This window comes from Schistocerca cancellata, chromosome 4 (genome assembly GCF_023864275.1).
Source record: "Schistocerca cancellata isolate TAMUIC-IGC-003103 chromosome 4, iqSchCanc2.1, whole genome shotgun sequence".
Taxonomy (NCBI): Eukaryota; Metazoa; Arthropoda; class Insecta; order Orthoptera; family Acrididae; genus Schistocerca; species Schistocerca cancellata.
Genome location: NC_064629.1, coordinates 752098354 through 752113645, shown reverse-complemented (window position 1 = coordinate 752113645; position 15292 = coordinate 752098354). Strand labels below are relative to the sequence as shown.

Sequence of the window (15292 nt, the reverse complement as noted above, 5' to 3'; positions counted from 1 at the left end):
AGATACATCACATGATCACACTGACAGAACCACAGGCACATAGACACAGGCAACAGAGCATGCACAATGTCGGCACTAGTACAGTGTATATCCACCTTTCGCAGCAATGCAGGCTGCTATTCTCCCATGGAGACGATCGTAGAGATGCTGGATGTAGTCCTGTGGAACGGCTTGCCATGCCATTTCCACCTGGCGCCTCAGTTGGACCAGCGTTCGTGCTGGACGTGCAGACCGCGTGAGACGACGCTTCATCCAGTCCCAAACATGCTCAATGGGGGACAGATCCGGAGATCTTGCTGGCCAGGGTAGTTGACTTACACCTTCTAGAGCACGTTGGGTGGCACGGGATACACGCGGACGTGCATTGTCCTGTTGGAACAGCAAGTTCCCTTGCCGGTCTAGGAATGGTAGAACGATGGGTTCGATGACGGTTTGGATGTACCGTGCACTATTCAGTGTCCCCTCGACGATCACCAGTGGTGTACGGCCAGTGTAGGAGATCGCTCCCCACACCATGATGCCGGGTGTTGGCCCTGTGTGCCTCGGTCGTATGCAGTCCTGATTGTGGCGCTCACCTGCACGGCGCCAAACACGCATACGACCATCATTGGCACCAAGGCAGAAGCGACTCTCATCGCTGAAGACGACACGTCTCCATTCGTCCCTCCATTCACGCCTGTCGCGACACCACTGGAGGCGGGCTGCACGATGTTGGGGCGTGAGCGGAAGACGGCCTAACGGTGTGCGGGACCGTAGCCCAGCTTCATGGAGACGGTTGCGAATGGTCCTCGCCGATATCCCAGGAGCAACAGTGTCCCTAATTTGCTGGGAAGTGGCGGTGCGGTCCCCTACGGCACTGCGTAGGATCCTACGGTCTTGGCGTGCATCCGTGCGTCGCTGCGGTCCGGTCCCAGGTCGACGGGCACGTGCACCTTCCGCCGACCACTGGCGACAACATCGATGTACTGTGGAGACCTCACGCCCCACGTTTTGAGCAATTCGGCGGTACGTCCACCCGGCCTCCCGCATGCCCACTATACGCCCTCGCTCAAAGTCCGTCAACTGCACATACGGTTCACGTCCACGCTGTCGCGGCATGCTACCAGTGTTAAAGACTGCGATGGAGCTCCGTATGCCACGGCAAACTGGCTGACACTGACGGCGGCGGTGCACAAATGCTGCACAGCTAGCGCCATTCGACGGCCAACACCGCGGTTCCTGGTGTGTCCGCTGTGCCGTGCGTGTGATCATTGCTGGTACAGCCCTCTCGCAGTGTCCGGAGCAAGTATGGTGGGTCTGACACACCGGTGTCAATGTGTTCTTTTTTCCATTTCCAGGAGTGTATATTATACTAGAACTGACATGTGATCACATTTTCACGCAATTTGGGTGCATAGACCTTAGAAATCAGTACCCAGAACAACAACCTCAGACCGTAATAACGGCCTTGATACGCCTGGGCATTGAGTCAAGCAGAGCTTGGATGGCGTGTACAGGTGCAGCTGCCCATGCAGCTTCAACACAATACCACAGTTCATCAAGAGTAGTGACTGGTCTATTGTGACGAGCCAGTTGCTCGGCCATCATTGACCAGATGTTTTCAGTTGGTGAGAGATCTGGAGAATGTGCTGGCCAGGGCAGCAGTCGAAAATTTTCTGTATCCAGAAAGGCCAGTACAGGTTCTGCAACATGCGGTCGTGCATTATCCTGCTGAAATGTGGGGTTTCGCAGGGATCGAATTGAAGGTAGAGCCACAGGTCGTAACACATCTGAAATGTAACGTCCACTGTTCAAAGTGCCGTCAATACGAACAAGAGGTGACCGAGACGTGTAACCAATGGCACCCCATACCATCACGCGGGGGGTATGCCAGTATGGCGATGACGAATACACGCCTCCAATGTGCGTTTACCGCGATGTCGCCAAACACGTTTGCGACCATCATGATGCTGTAAACAGAACCTGGATTCATCAGAAAAAATGACGTTTTGCCATTCGTGCACCAGGTTCGTCGTTGAGTACACCATCGCAGGCCTGTGATGCAGAGTCAAGGGTAATAGCAGCCGTGGTCTCCGAGCTGATAGTCCATGCTGTTGCAAACGTCGTCGCACTGTTCGTGCAGATGGTTGTTGTCTTGGAAACGTCCCCATCTGTTGACTCAGGCATCGAGCCGTGGTTGCACGATCCGTTACAGCCATGCGGATAAGATGCCTGTCATCTCGACTGCTAGTGATGCGAGGCCGTTGGGATCCAGCACGGCGTTCCGTATTACCCTCCTGAATCCACCGATTTCATATTCTGCTAACAGTCATTGGATCTCGACCAACGCGAGCAGCATTGTCGCGATTCGATAAACTGCAATCGCGATAGGCTACAATACGACCTTTATCAAAGTCGGAAACGTGATGGTACGCATTTCTTCTCCTTACACGAGGCATCGCAACAACGTTTCACCAGGCAACGCCGGTCAACTGCTGTTTGTAAATGAGAAATTGGTTGGAAACTTTCCTCATGTCAGCAGGTCGTAGGTGTCGCCACCGGCGCCAACCTTATGTGAATGCTCTGAAAAGCTAATCATTTGCATATCACAGCATCTTCTTTCTTCCTGTAGGTTAAATTTCGCGTCTGTAGCAAGTCATCTGCGTGGTGTAGCAATTTTAATGGCCAGTAGTGTATTTGCTAGCTGTTCGTATGTGAACTAATGCGACAGGCTATTAAATGCCTCATGTACATACGCTCTATATCTTTGGCTTTTTGTGAGTGTAAATATACAGAACTGTTAGATGTGTTAATCCAATAAACAAACTATTGACTCAAATGAAGCTCTACCCACTTGTTAAGTAAGTAACAATTCTGTTAATAAATTGTTATTGCATAATGAATGTCACGTTCAGCTGTACATCAATGTGAAAACTGAATGGTAAAATTCTTAGAATGACGATGTATTTTACTTTTTCTGTTAATTTTAACTAGCAAAGCATTAGACCAAACGGCAGAACTGACATCTGGGTGTATGCGATGTGAAAGCGCACAGTAAATGGCAAAAAAGGATGTAAACGTCGTCCGCAAAATGTAACGCAGCAAATAGAGCTCTGTCTGGTACGGCACCACTGGGCCGTTCTGTGCACACACCGGGTGGTTCCTCTTAGAAAGAAACCAAGAGGAAATGATTAGGTAGGCGAAACACAGTTCATAATTTGCTCTCTGTAAATGAAATTCTCACAACAGAGAGCAGCGATTTGCAGTTGTGGTCGCATGTCCTTGACGGTAAATTGTTTACTGCTTCTGATTTCCTTCTCAAAAGTGAATCTTCCTTTTCCAGTCTTAACTATTTCAGAAACGTTTCGAAGGAACAAACCGACGGTGGGAGAGAAGTGTGAAGAAAGGAAACTATTAGTATAGCGCAACCCGAAGTGCGCTTACCGTCGAGATGGGAACTAAGTGAGAAATGGGTGAAAGCCACGTAACAGACTAACTGATATTAGTTTTCGAGTAAGTTTATATAATTTCCCAGACATACGTTATGTGTCACCGATTTCAAAGGTACCGAAATGATAGGAAGATATTACGGAAACGGGTCGTATGGGTGACAAGAATCAGATAATAGGCTGTTCCCTTTTGAGAGTCGTCAAGGCTTTGACCATCAATGCGGGGCTGTTAATTGAAAGGAAGGGAAATTACGGTTTGAGGAAAGAATTGAGGTTGAAGGAAGGAAACGGAGGAGAACTACGGTTTAATGTCGCTTCAGCTTCGTCTCCATTAGAGAAAGAACTCATCCTCAGAGTGCGTAGAAAACAAAAAGGGTTTTGCCATTTTCAGATTAACCACAGCTGAAATCGGTTTAAGCGATTTAGGGGAAGGACGAAAACATAAAACTTGGTGGCCATAGTGGAATTTGGTTACTTCAGTCCAAGACAGCGTTCCATCTTCAGTGACCTCGTAGCCAGTGAGACGTTAGATCCTAATCTGCTTTTGTCTTTCAAACCCATTAAGCAATAACTGGGTGTTAGTGCGTCTCCCTTAAGATTTATAACACGTAGCACAAGCTATGCAGCGAGCATAAACTCACCAGGCTGAGAGGCAGCATGTTCCTTCCACAGCCATCTGTACTCTATCTTCACAGACTTCTGTCGGTAAAAGTGCTGAAAAATGGTTTGTATTAAGAAGGCAGTTGTTTTCTCCGATTTAGTGTTGGCACTGCTCTGTTTTTCTTAGTGCGACATTGTTCGAGAAAAACTGTAATCTGGCCTTTGCCCAGGAATAGCATGTTCATTGGGACTCTGAGCACTATGGGACTTTAACATCTGAAGTCATCAGTCCCCTAGAACTTAGAACTACTTAAACCTAACTAACCTAAGGACATCACACACATGCCCGAGGCAGGATTCGAACCTGCGACCGCAGCGGTCGCGCGATTCCAGACTGAAGCGCCTAGAACCACTCGGCCACACCGGCCGGCAGCATGTTCATTAATCGGGACGTCGAACCTATACAGAACGAGGCACACGAGTCAAAAATCTACATGCACATGCATGTATATACATCGCAAGCCACTATGAAATGTTTGGTGCAGGGTTCTTCGTAGCTATATTGTCGATTTTTTGTCCTTTTCCATTTGTGTACTGAGCGGTGAAAAAATTACAATCTGTATACGGCTGTGTAGGCGCCCTAATCTCTCGTATTTCATTCTAATGGCCCCTACGAGAGATGCAGGTCGGTGGTAACTGAATTGTCGGACTCTAGTCCTCTAATAACGATTCTCTAAATTCACCCATCAGCGCTTCGAGAGTACTAGGTCGCCAAAGGTTCCCACACATGTTTCCTGAGCATCTCTCTGTGCTACATCGGCCTGTTACGATCCTAGCAGCCCTTTTATGGATGCATCCACGTCTGATGTCACGCCTACTTAACTAGAACACTAAACGCACTGGCATCTTGTCTGAGGCTTCGGTTGCATATGCACTGCTCTTCTCCAGAACCCTTCCAACAACTCTAAATCTTTCATTTTAGCCTTCTCTGATGCTTTTACCTGTTCGTCCCAGTCCATATCAAGTTATACTATTACGCCTACGTACTTAAACGACGTGACGTGCTTCAGATGTTCGCCATTAATCTTCTAATCAGATACTGTTGAGTTCTCTGTGTTTGTTATAGGCATTATATTGAATTTAGCCACGTGGAAATTGTGGAAATTTTATTCAAGTCTTCCTGCAGCTCCTTACGATATTCCAACAGAAATAATGACCTCAGGCAAATGTCGAGATTACTACCTCGAAAAGGCGAATTTCCCTCCGCAGTCCTAGCTTATGCTTCGTATCTAATGCCTTTGGTATCTGCGGTACGTTAAAACCTAATGTGTCTTTTGATTTTAGACCCTTTTATCAGGAACTAGGTTTTACTTCATCTTCGCTGAGTCCGATAACACTGTAGTACAAGTTATCCGTCGAATAGCAGGTCGCCAGAATGAGGGACAGGATATTTCTTTCCGCAATCACCTGTAACTTCTTCCTTGCGGCATCCTCTTACACTTCTGAGAGGCTAAGTACAGAACGCAGATTTTTCGTTAAGAGGGTAAGGGTAACGGTTTGTTTGGTTATAGCTCTGCTCTATTTCTCCTTGTCTCATTGTGCAAGGACGATAGAACTCTGGCCTTTGCGCAGCCATAGCACATTCCTCATAAAGCTTACGAATGTCGCACCTACGCAGAACTAGTTAAATTGTTCTGTTGTTATTTATAAATCAGTGAATGTTTCGGAGTGCCACAACTTTTTCAGTTCATTATTGTTTCTTACTGCAGAACTGTGGGTTGACTATTTCACTGATCACGAGCTTGTCTTCAGCAGTGTTTAATTTTATCCGTCGTTTGTTTTTGTATTTCTTGGGACTCTAAACTGTACTAACGACTGTAACCTAGTGTCGGCGGTAATTGGTTCGGCAGCAGTCATCGATGTAGTCCAGCAATCCTTTACGGTCCGACGTAGCTTTATTGGTAGTAAAGACGTTAAGAGTGTATCCGTTACAGTTAATTACGAAATGTTGTCAGATAGCAAACTTCTTGAGCGTTTCAAACGCGAGTTTGAACTCAGGCTTCTAGTTACATCTTCCGAGCCTTCTGTTCTGAGTGTTGCCAGCACATTACTCTCGAGTTTTACGTTACACGCAGGGCGTCCCAAACCCTTAGGGTTAATATTATCCACGCTATAAGGGATAGTAAACTGAGTATTTTGAGATAAAGAATCAGTGGTCAGAAATGAGTATTTCAGGCGCTACGAGATCTTGAATGACCAATGTGTGTGAGGCAAGTGTTTGTAAACTGTTTGTTTCATAAAAAATTACTGCTTACCGCATCAACGAAGGTAGCCGCACTTTGGTACACAGTACTTGGTCGTCGGCTGTATCGTGTGGGAGTAGATTCATCAGTAAGCATCCTTAAGCTTCACCGTAAAAGAGAATAGTGCGAAGAATACTTGTGGAGCAACAAACAAACGTGTGTGAACCGTGGGGACCAAATGATTTTGTGTGCACGTTTCAATTCCGTCGGTGGACTATTTTGTAATGCATGTACTGAGACTGATGGCCGTCACTTTGATCAGTTGCTATACCTTAAGTTTTTTGCATATGAAGTGTAAGGTGAAAAAGTATATATTCATTTCCGGTCATTAGTACCAAGCACTCAGTTTACAATCCTCTACCACCTGCATAATGTTAACCCTAAGAATTTGGGGAACAATCTACGATGGACGGGCTGGATTGCGGAAGTTAGTCTCCTTTGTCAGGAATGGAAGAAGGCCTCACACAAAATTTATTTAGCAAACTACAGAGAAGCTAACTTTGGGTGTTGTGGTTTGCTTTAAACCATGCTTCTGCGTCATTTGACTTCAGAGTTTCACTGCTTGGCTGTGCAGGGCCTCTGACGCCGTAAGTTGACGGAAGAGATGTTGTTCTTAGCTAAATAGTGAGCACTTATAAGTTGAATTATTATTTTATGGATCAAGTTGGGTAGTGCATCGCTGAGAGACAGTGAATGATACATAACGTGATGGAATGTTGGTTTTGAAGTTATCAACCTGCTCATCTTCCGTATTTACCAGCTCAGAACAGAATGATTCTTTAATCATTGCTACCAATGATGGTTTTGTGCAGGACTTCTCAGATATGAAATGGAGTCTTGTTCTTCACTCTCGGCATTTTTTCGGTCCATCACAACTCCAAAGATTGTTTCTGTCGTATTCACACGAAATTTCTATCCTCCAGTGACTACATTAATATGTAGATAAAGTGCTAATATCGAGTGTGTCTTAGCTGACGCATGCAAGCTTTCAGTGCGGATATTATTTCAACTCCTAGCTCGTTGGTTTGGAATTTCGGCAAGCTAACAACAATGTTTTCTATGTTGATTGAAAACGATCAAATTTTTATGTGATTGTGTTCCTCACTTCTTTTACACCACGTAATTTAATGTGACAAGGCATTTTGCACCCTCAAAAAAGCTACGTTATTTTTCTAAAAACTGTAAGATTGTTTTTGACGTCTGCCACGTAAGTGTCTAATGCCAACTGTAATGTCGAAGATGGTATGTACATTAACAGAACTGCCCAAAATGGAACTAATTCTTTACCTGCTGTCGTCCGCGGTTGTAGTGAGAAAGTCACACCAAATTGAGAGTAGCATCGCAGGAAGCGCAAATTATTCCTCGCGGGGCCGCGAGTGAACAGCAAGCCATAGCGAATGCCCCTCATTCAACCCTTCTTTCATTGGAATTCAAAACCCTGTCATATATTACGCTTTGCGTCGCAGAATTCACTTCTTTTCACTTGCATCCACCCCAGTCGTCCACACATCATGCTTCAAAAATGGTTCAAATGGCTCTGAGCACTATGGGACTCAACATCTGAGGTCATCAGTCCCCTAGAACTTAGAACTACTTAAACCTAACTAACCTAAGGACATCACACACATCCATGCCCGAGGCAGGATTCGAACCTGCGACCGTAGCAGTCGCGCGGTTCCAGACTGAAGCGCCTCGAACCGCTCGGCCACACCGGCCGGCCATCATGCTTCACTATCTATTATTCGTCTCTTCCACGTCATTTCTTGCTTACATGACGGAAGAAGGAAGCCTAGGAAAGAGCAGTTAAAGTAGAATTTCACACGTTTAGTTGCCGAAGAATTTACGTCTTACGAGCGTTGAACCAGGATGTAGAAAATAATACTCAACATAAACGACAAATTTCGCGTTTCGGACTATTAATTCTCCTCCTTTAAAAGCCTGGAAGTTATTTGTTCTTCACAACAAACTTCATAAGGCAGAACATATATTGTAAGACTGTTGACAGTGTGCCTAAACAGTTGCCTACAATCAAATATCAGCGCACACTCCGCTGCAGAGTGAAAATCTCATTCTGGAAACATCCCCCAGGCTGTGGCTAAGCCATGTCTCCGCTATATCCTTTCTTTCGGGAGTGCTAGTTCTGCAAGGTTCGCAGGAGAGCTTCTGTAAGGTTTGGAAGGTAGGAGACGAGATACTGGCAGAAGTAAAGCTGTGAGTACCGGGCGTAAGTCGTGGTTCGGTAGCTCAGTTGGTAGAGCACTTGCCCGCGAAAGGCAAAGGTCCCGAGTTCGAGTCTCGGTCGGGCACACAGTTTTAATCTGCCAGGAATGTTTCATATCAGCGCACACTCCGCTGCAGAGTGAAAATCTCATTCTGGAGGCAGTTGCCTACAGTTCGACGGTTCACACGAATTTCATGATAGCACGCTTCCGAGTAATGGCCGATTGACATCTATATGTGGAATTGCCTTAGAAAATTATTCCATGTGACATTAATAAATGGAGTTACGCGCAGTAAGCCAAATTTCTGATTTTTTACCACCAAACTCAGTAATTACAGGGAGAGCAAGTTTACCTGAATTCGGGTGTTTAAAATTTACAGAATATATGATTTCCTATTGAAGTTCTAATTAGTACGCCCGCACTGGAATTTCAGCAATCAGTTTTACATATTTCCTCACTATTTTTATCACTGACGATGATATAGATAATTTTATACGGAACTGAATGAACTGTGCTCTTTTGTAGGTTACGTGTGTGTCCATTTATCGAGTTGTGGTTCGTTAGTTTTCACATGGGGATTGTAAACAGTCTCAAAATGATGCACCAAAGAAAATAGTTCACTGAATAGACGATCTAAATTATATCGTCTCTCTGAAGATCACAGAGATCGAAAGATTAATGGACGCTTTTATTCGACGGTAAATTAATGCCCAGCTTTACAGAGGAAACATTTATGATTACTCGAAAGCAGAACCACTTACTCTACTTTTCTGTAGTTACACAGCTACGAGTAAGCAAGAAAGACTGAACTACAATGTGTATCACTGTGGTAGAAAGCGGCTTGTATCGTGATATAATTAGACGATAAAGTTCCATCGCTGGGGAAACCTTGTATTTGCTGCTCATTGGTCTGTAGAAATGTGTAGTTCTGGCGGAGCGCCGTGGTCGAGAGCGTTCCCCAAGGCCGTCAGCTGCGAGACGTGGAAAGAACACGGACGGTGCAACTGCACTTGGACTTTGCCCCGAGCAAAAGTTGCAGTCCCGCTCTCTGTCGAGGTACCCATTGTCTCAGCAGCACGCCGAGTGCACGCCCCCCTCATTTCTAGCATGCAATATACTTAGTACGAATATAATGTGTTCAGTAACTCTCGAGTGATTTGCCAGCACTGGTTCTCCTTCAGGCGAGGCCTTCTTCAAGGTGATCCGCTGGCGGGCTCTCAAACTACCACAACTTTCGTCACTTATATCGTAGTTCGACCTGTCGGAATTATCCTCGGGCGATGATCTCGAAACGCCCCAGAAGTCGAGCAACGGGGACTGTAAGCTATTTTCGTTGTCTTTTGCGCCCGGAAACACATTTGCGTCTATAAAGTACATTATTATTATTATTATTATTATTATTATTGGGAAGATTTTTTAATATCTTTGGTATGTGTTGCCCCTGGTTAGATGTAAGAGAGGACCTTAAGGTCATAACCTTGTCAGGCTAAATAAGCAATAAATAGAATCAATAAACTCTGCAACGATTTCATTTGGACTGACGATGCATACTTACAATGCCTTTTGTCAAAATTTGCTAAACCAGTAGAACACAAGTGACTGAAAGGGATTTTGTACATAACAATATAGAAATGATTAGCATTATAGAATTGAAAATGGTCTATTACTTTGAGAATATAGTATAGTTTGAAGTCTCAGTTTACTGCGAAAAAGAGTCTCTAAGAGTCGTGCAAGTTAATTCAAGAAACGTTCATATCCATTTCTTGGGAATTTCATTCCACTATGTTTTAAAACTAGGCCACAAACTATCAACAGGTTTCACTGGTTAACTGTGACGAACTAGTTGCCGCTCAACAAAATCTAAGACATATTCGATAGACGTCATGTCAGAGAAGCAGTGATATCTGCCATTCTTCGAAGAAGACTTGCACGTCCTTCGTCACTTGTGGCTAGGCACTTTCTTGCTCAAATATAGCATGTTAGGTTGCCTTGTGTGATGCATCAGTTGCTGTTCGAATTACCACTAATAAACTGCAGTCGAGGGCACATGTTGTTTCTAATAGCTCCCCAAACCATCATACAGTTTTCATTTATATCGTCAGCCATGAAAGATGCCTGTGTTACGGTCAGCATGATGGCATCTGATATGTATGAGGCCATGACTGCACGACAAGTTCAAGTGGGACTTTACGTAAGGCACCACATTCTGTCATTCAGAGGAGATAAATGCCAACGGCAGTCTGAGACGATTTTAGTAAGTATTCGGATACTAACGAAAATGCAACTAACGAAAAAAAAGAAAAAAAGAAACCAGACTCGAACCCGGAATTCCTGTTTATCGCGAGCAGTCGCCTTAATCATAAGGCTCTATGAACTCGTCTCCAGTACCATGAACAGGAACTAAACGTATGCCTGACAAAGTAACCGCCCGTAGCAGCTGGTGTAGCTCCATAATGACCCTCCTGACAGAGCTGTTCAATTGGGGCCGATCATACTGCATGAAAGCAGGAAACAAGCCAACATTTGCATGGTTCGTTGCAGATGCTATTTTAACCAGGTCACTCTCAATATTGTTATCCTGATCCCTATGAATACTGTTTCCTGCTCCACCCGCTATCACAACATGATCCTGCTTTGTAAAATGCTTGCACAATGATCCTGCATCCTTTATCACTTGGCTAAGACAAGCACTGGGCTTGAAAAAGATTGTGACCTGGTGCCTGTCATCTAATTTTTCTAGCAGGATGTGGCCCACACCTCTTCCATGCCTAGTGTCTAAAAACAGAACTTTCCTCCTACTTTCTACGTTGATGGTTGTGGAGTAACGCACAGATATGAATGGCACCCGTGTCCCTACACGTCACACCAACAAACTGTGTCTCAAAACACGCGTTTTTGGGAGTACAATCATTTTATATTCACCCCATCTTCAGATGTTTAAATTTATTTTTGCTTTATGGACACTGTTTCGTTACTTACAATGCTTTACAATATGTGTATTAAAAACTTCCGTTGCAAAATTCTGCACCACCGTTAGTAAAGAAACAATGTTCTGACACATAAATAAATGTAAATATATGAAGATTGGATACCAGTCATCCTGAAATATCATTGCGAAAAATTAGCGGGTATAAAAACTTTTTGCAGCTAAATCATTACAAAGTACCTTCAGTTTCAACATTTGCAGTGTTCTAGTACGTCCACAATGCACAAGAATTATTTACTAATGTTAATACGAGAAAGGTTAGAAAAACAGAATAAGGCAATGAGATAGGCAGTCCCAGCCGCAACCAATCAAGAATATCTTTGATCTTTTTAATCACAGGCAGATCATTCGAATGTGTTAACATCCAGAAACACTGTTAGCAAGCATTTATTAAAAAATATTTGTTCAAAAATACTTTTGATGACTGATTACATAGTCATGGGTTGCTTCTGCAACATTAAATAAATTAAGTCATCATTTATTTGTTCATTATAAAAAGTTTAAAAGTCTAAATCGATTGACGTTAGCATATATCGGCTGTATCACACTGAAGAAAAACTGGAAAAATGCGAACAACGGAATGGCGAACTATCACATCGATAATACTCGCCCTCACACGCTTAATACGCATTGGTAATACTGAGGATATTTAGATCGTCAATATTTCTCGTACTGACAATACAACAATACTTCGGCACAAATTTTCACTGTCGTCATTCTCATATATAGGTGATGGTTGTTGCTATTTGCAACTACGAATGCATTTCAAGGATCTGATAGTTCCCTGCTTTTTTATGGTGGTTCCATCACTTCCGTGATCCACACTTACTAGGTGGCAGCGGGAGGGTTTTAATTCTTATGTATTAAAGGACATCTTCTATATACGGTGAGCTGCACTAGAAACGTTTATTTGCGAAAACCAGATGCCAGCCCTGATGACATGGTTATGGAATAAGAGTTGTCTATGCATTACTTGACCTTTGGGCCCTATGGTAAATTCTGTCCTTGAAGATTTAATGTTTGGCCTGTTAGGGTATTTATTGCTAAAATATACAGCTGTTGTATTTAGGGAGCTAATTTTAAATTTGATGTTCCGACACCATTGAGACATTAAATTAAGGTGAACTTGCTATGTGATTTCCTCCGCTATAATCCATTCACCATAAGAAAAAACCTCATTAAACATTGCATTATGTATTCTTGCGCGTTTGCTGGAACCTCATTGGATTTCCGTTTCACATAGGACTTCAGCCAAGCTGTCTCGAGTACTGTCAAGTACGATAATAAGAGTCCGTTTTGTGCTCTGCTTTGCTCGCACATTGACTTAGCTATAATACGGGACAACAGCTTTACCGGCACATTTAACTTGGACAGCACTGTCCGTTCAGCTGGTAGAGCTAGCCTGCATTGACGTGACCAGCTGTAGTTCACACGTAAAACAACAGAATCCACGAAGCCAACCAGGCGCAGCATATTCTCTTCTTCTTTTATGACGAGCTGTTCTATATCCCGCCAGCGATCGGCAGTGACGTGTGAAAAAGCTGCGTGCGTTAGTTCCCAAGTTTGGCAGCTGAACAGTCTTGTTACTTCTCGGGCCAAATCCCGCAGCTTGGCTCCAGATCAGTTCTGTTGGGTTCATATTGTAATGGGCCAGTAGCAAATGTAAAAATGCAGCGTTTGTACGATGTATTCGATGCTGTGAAAATGATTGGTTTTCATGTTTCTATGATACGTATCTACCATTGTGGTATAAAACGATGGGCGTAGTCCAAATAAAGAGGATTGGTTTTTTTCATTTTTGCTTTAAAAAATTAAACTGTCATGTTTTCTTAATTTCAACAACTTTTATGAACAGTCTTTCATGAAACATCGATAATTAAGAATTTGTATTGCAAATGGAAACAGGAATTTCGCGTCCAATATGTAGAAACAAGAAGTCGTGCATTATTCATAAAAAAATGATGGTGAGTTTTATAATTACGAGATGTAGGTATTTCAAATTGAACGAGAAAAAAATGATACTGTGGAGGCTTAAACCACAGCACGAACAAACGCATTTGGTTCATATTTAATTACGCTACCGACTGCGCTATACTTTGAATGTGAGTTTCTTTTGTCAACTGCAATATATACGCCACTGGGAAAACTTCAAAGCCGATTATCGTCGTAAATTGATGAAAAACATTAAGAACAGCCTATTTCTCGGAACTTATTAACTGTGTTCCACGCGCGTGTCTCATTACGGAACAGAAAGCAGCCACGGCCATTTTCATACTGCGCTTTATCAGCGCGACAGTCAGAGCACAACGCTGCAGAGGCTGTGGCTGTACCCAATTTTTAAACTAAAAACTATGTAGCTAAAGCGTGATTAAGAAAAACGTTGATGGCGGTTAATATATTTGAATATCTTTAAGTTTCATTTAACGTAACTTACGAGGGAACCTCCCCATCGCACCCCCCTCAGATTTAGTTATAAGTTGGCACAGTGGATAGGACTTCAAAGACTGAACACAGATAAATCGAGAAAACAGGAAGAAGTTGTTCAGAACTATGAAAAAAATAAGCAAAATAGACGAACTGAGTAATCCATCTGCAAGATATGCTATTTCAGTGACATGTAAGACCGGGAGCGCCTTAGTCCCGTGGTTAGCGTGAGCGGCTGCGGAACGAGAGGACCTTGATTCGAGTCTTCTATTGAGGTAAAACTTTAATTTTTTATTTTCAGACAATTATTATTTATCCGCCGAATGTCATTGTGAATTGCAGTGCGTCAGGAAAAATGGAGAAAAGACTAGTGAAAGACTTTAATGAACGTGTGATTGCTCCTTACGCGGACAATGTTTTGCCTTATTCCTTGACAGCTATACAGGACAGAAGGATCAGGCATTGTACAATTTTAGTGTGGGAGTAGACGTGATTACCATTAATCCAGGTTGTACACCTCTTGTGCAACCGTTAGATGTGTTTGGTTTTCGGCAAGTGAAATACTTTGTGAAAACATTCTATGATTTTGCGAAGCTGCACAGGTACACAGAGCAGTATTGTTCACGTGATCCTGTGTCAATCATCAAAGTTCAGGCACTCACATATAATCAACTTCACTCTCCAAAATTCCAGGACATGTTCAGATTTGCTTGGACATATGCAGGATTTGACGGTCTACACACGGAAAAATTTGTAAACGTTAAAAACATATGTTTTGACAGATCACAGGGAAAACTGTGTGACTGTGAAACTGTTGCATTCATTTGTTGCAGTTCATGTGACAAACTCGTAAGTTTTCATCACTTTTTTGGGAGTGATTATCACATCCACAAAAAAACCTAAATCGGGGAAGGTAGAAGAATCTTTTTACCCATTCGCCAAGTGTACAAGTTAGGTGGGTCGACAACATACTCCTGTCATGTGACGCACATGCCGTCACCAGTGTCGTGTAGAACATATCAGATGTGTTTTCCTGTGGAGGAATCGGTTGACCTATGACCTTGCGATCAAATGTTTTCGGTTCCCATTGGAGAGGCACGTCCTTTCGTCTACTACTCGCACGCTTTTGCGGTGCGTCGCGAAACACAGACACTAAAATATTTTCAGTGAACAGAGACGTCAATGAACGAACGGACAGATCATAACTTTGCGGAAATAAAGAAAGTAGACTTTTCACTTGACGGAAGACTTGAACCAAAGACTTCTCATTCCTCAACTGCTCATGCTAACCACGGGACCACGGCGCTCCTGAGCTCAGATTATCCCTGA

At 43.5% G+C, this 15292-nt stretch overlaps 1 protein-coding gene and 1 non-coding gene across 3 annotated transcripts in view; one reads left to right on the top strand and one right to left on the bottom strand.

The window, feature by feature from the left end:
• The window catches only part of LOC126184342 (zinc finger protein rotund-like), an 883010-nt gene that overhangs the window by 427781 nt on the left and 439937 nt on the right, over positions 1-15292 (bottom strand). The window lies entirely within an intron of this gene.
• Trnas-cga (transfer RNA serine (anticodon CGA)) lies at positions 8565-8639 on the top strand. The gene has a single exon. It is a non-coding gene; the product is annotated as a tRNA-Ser (tRNA).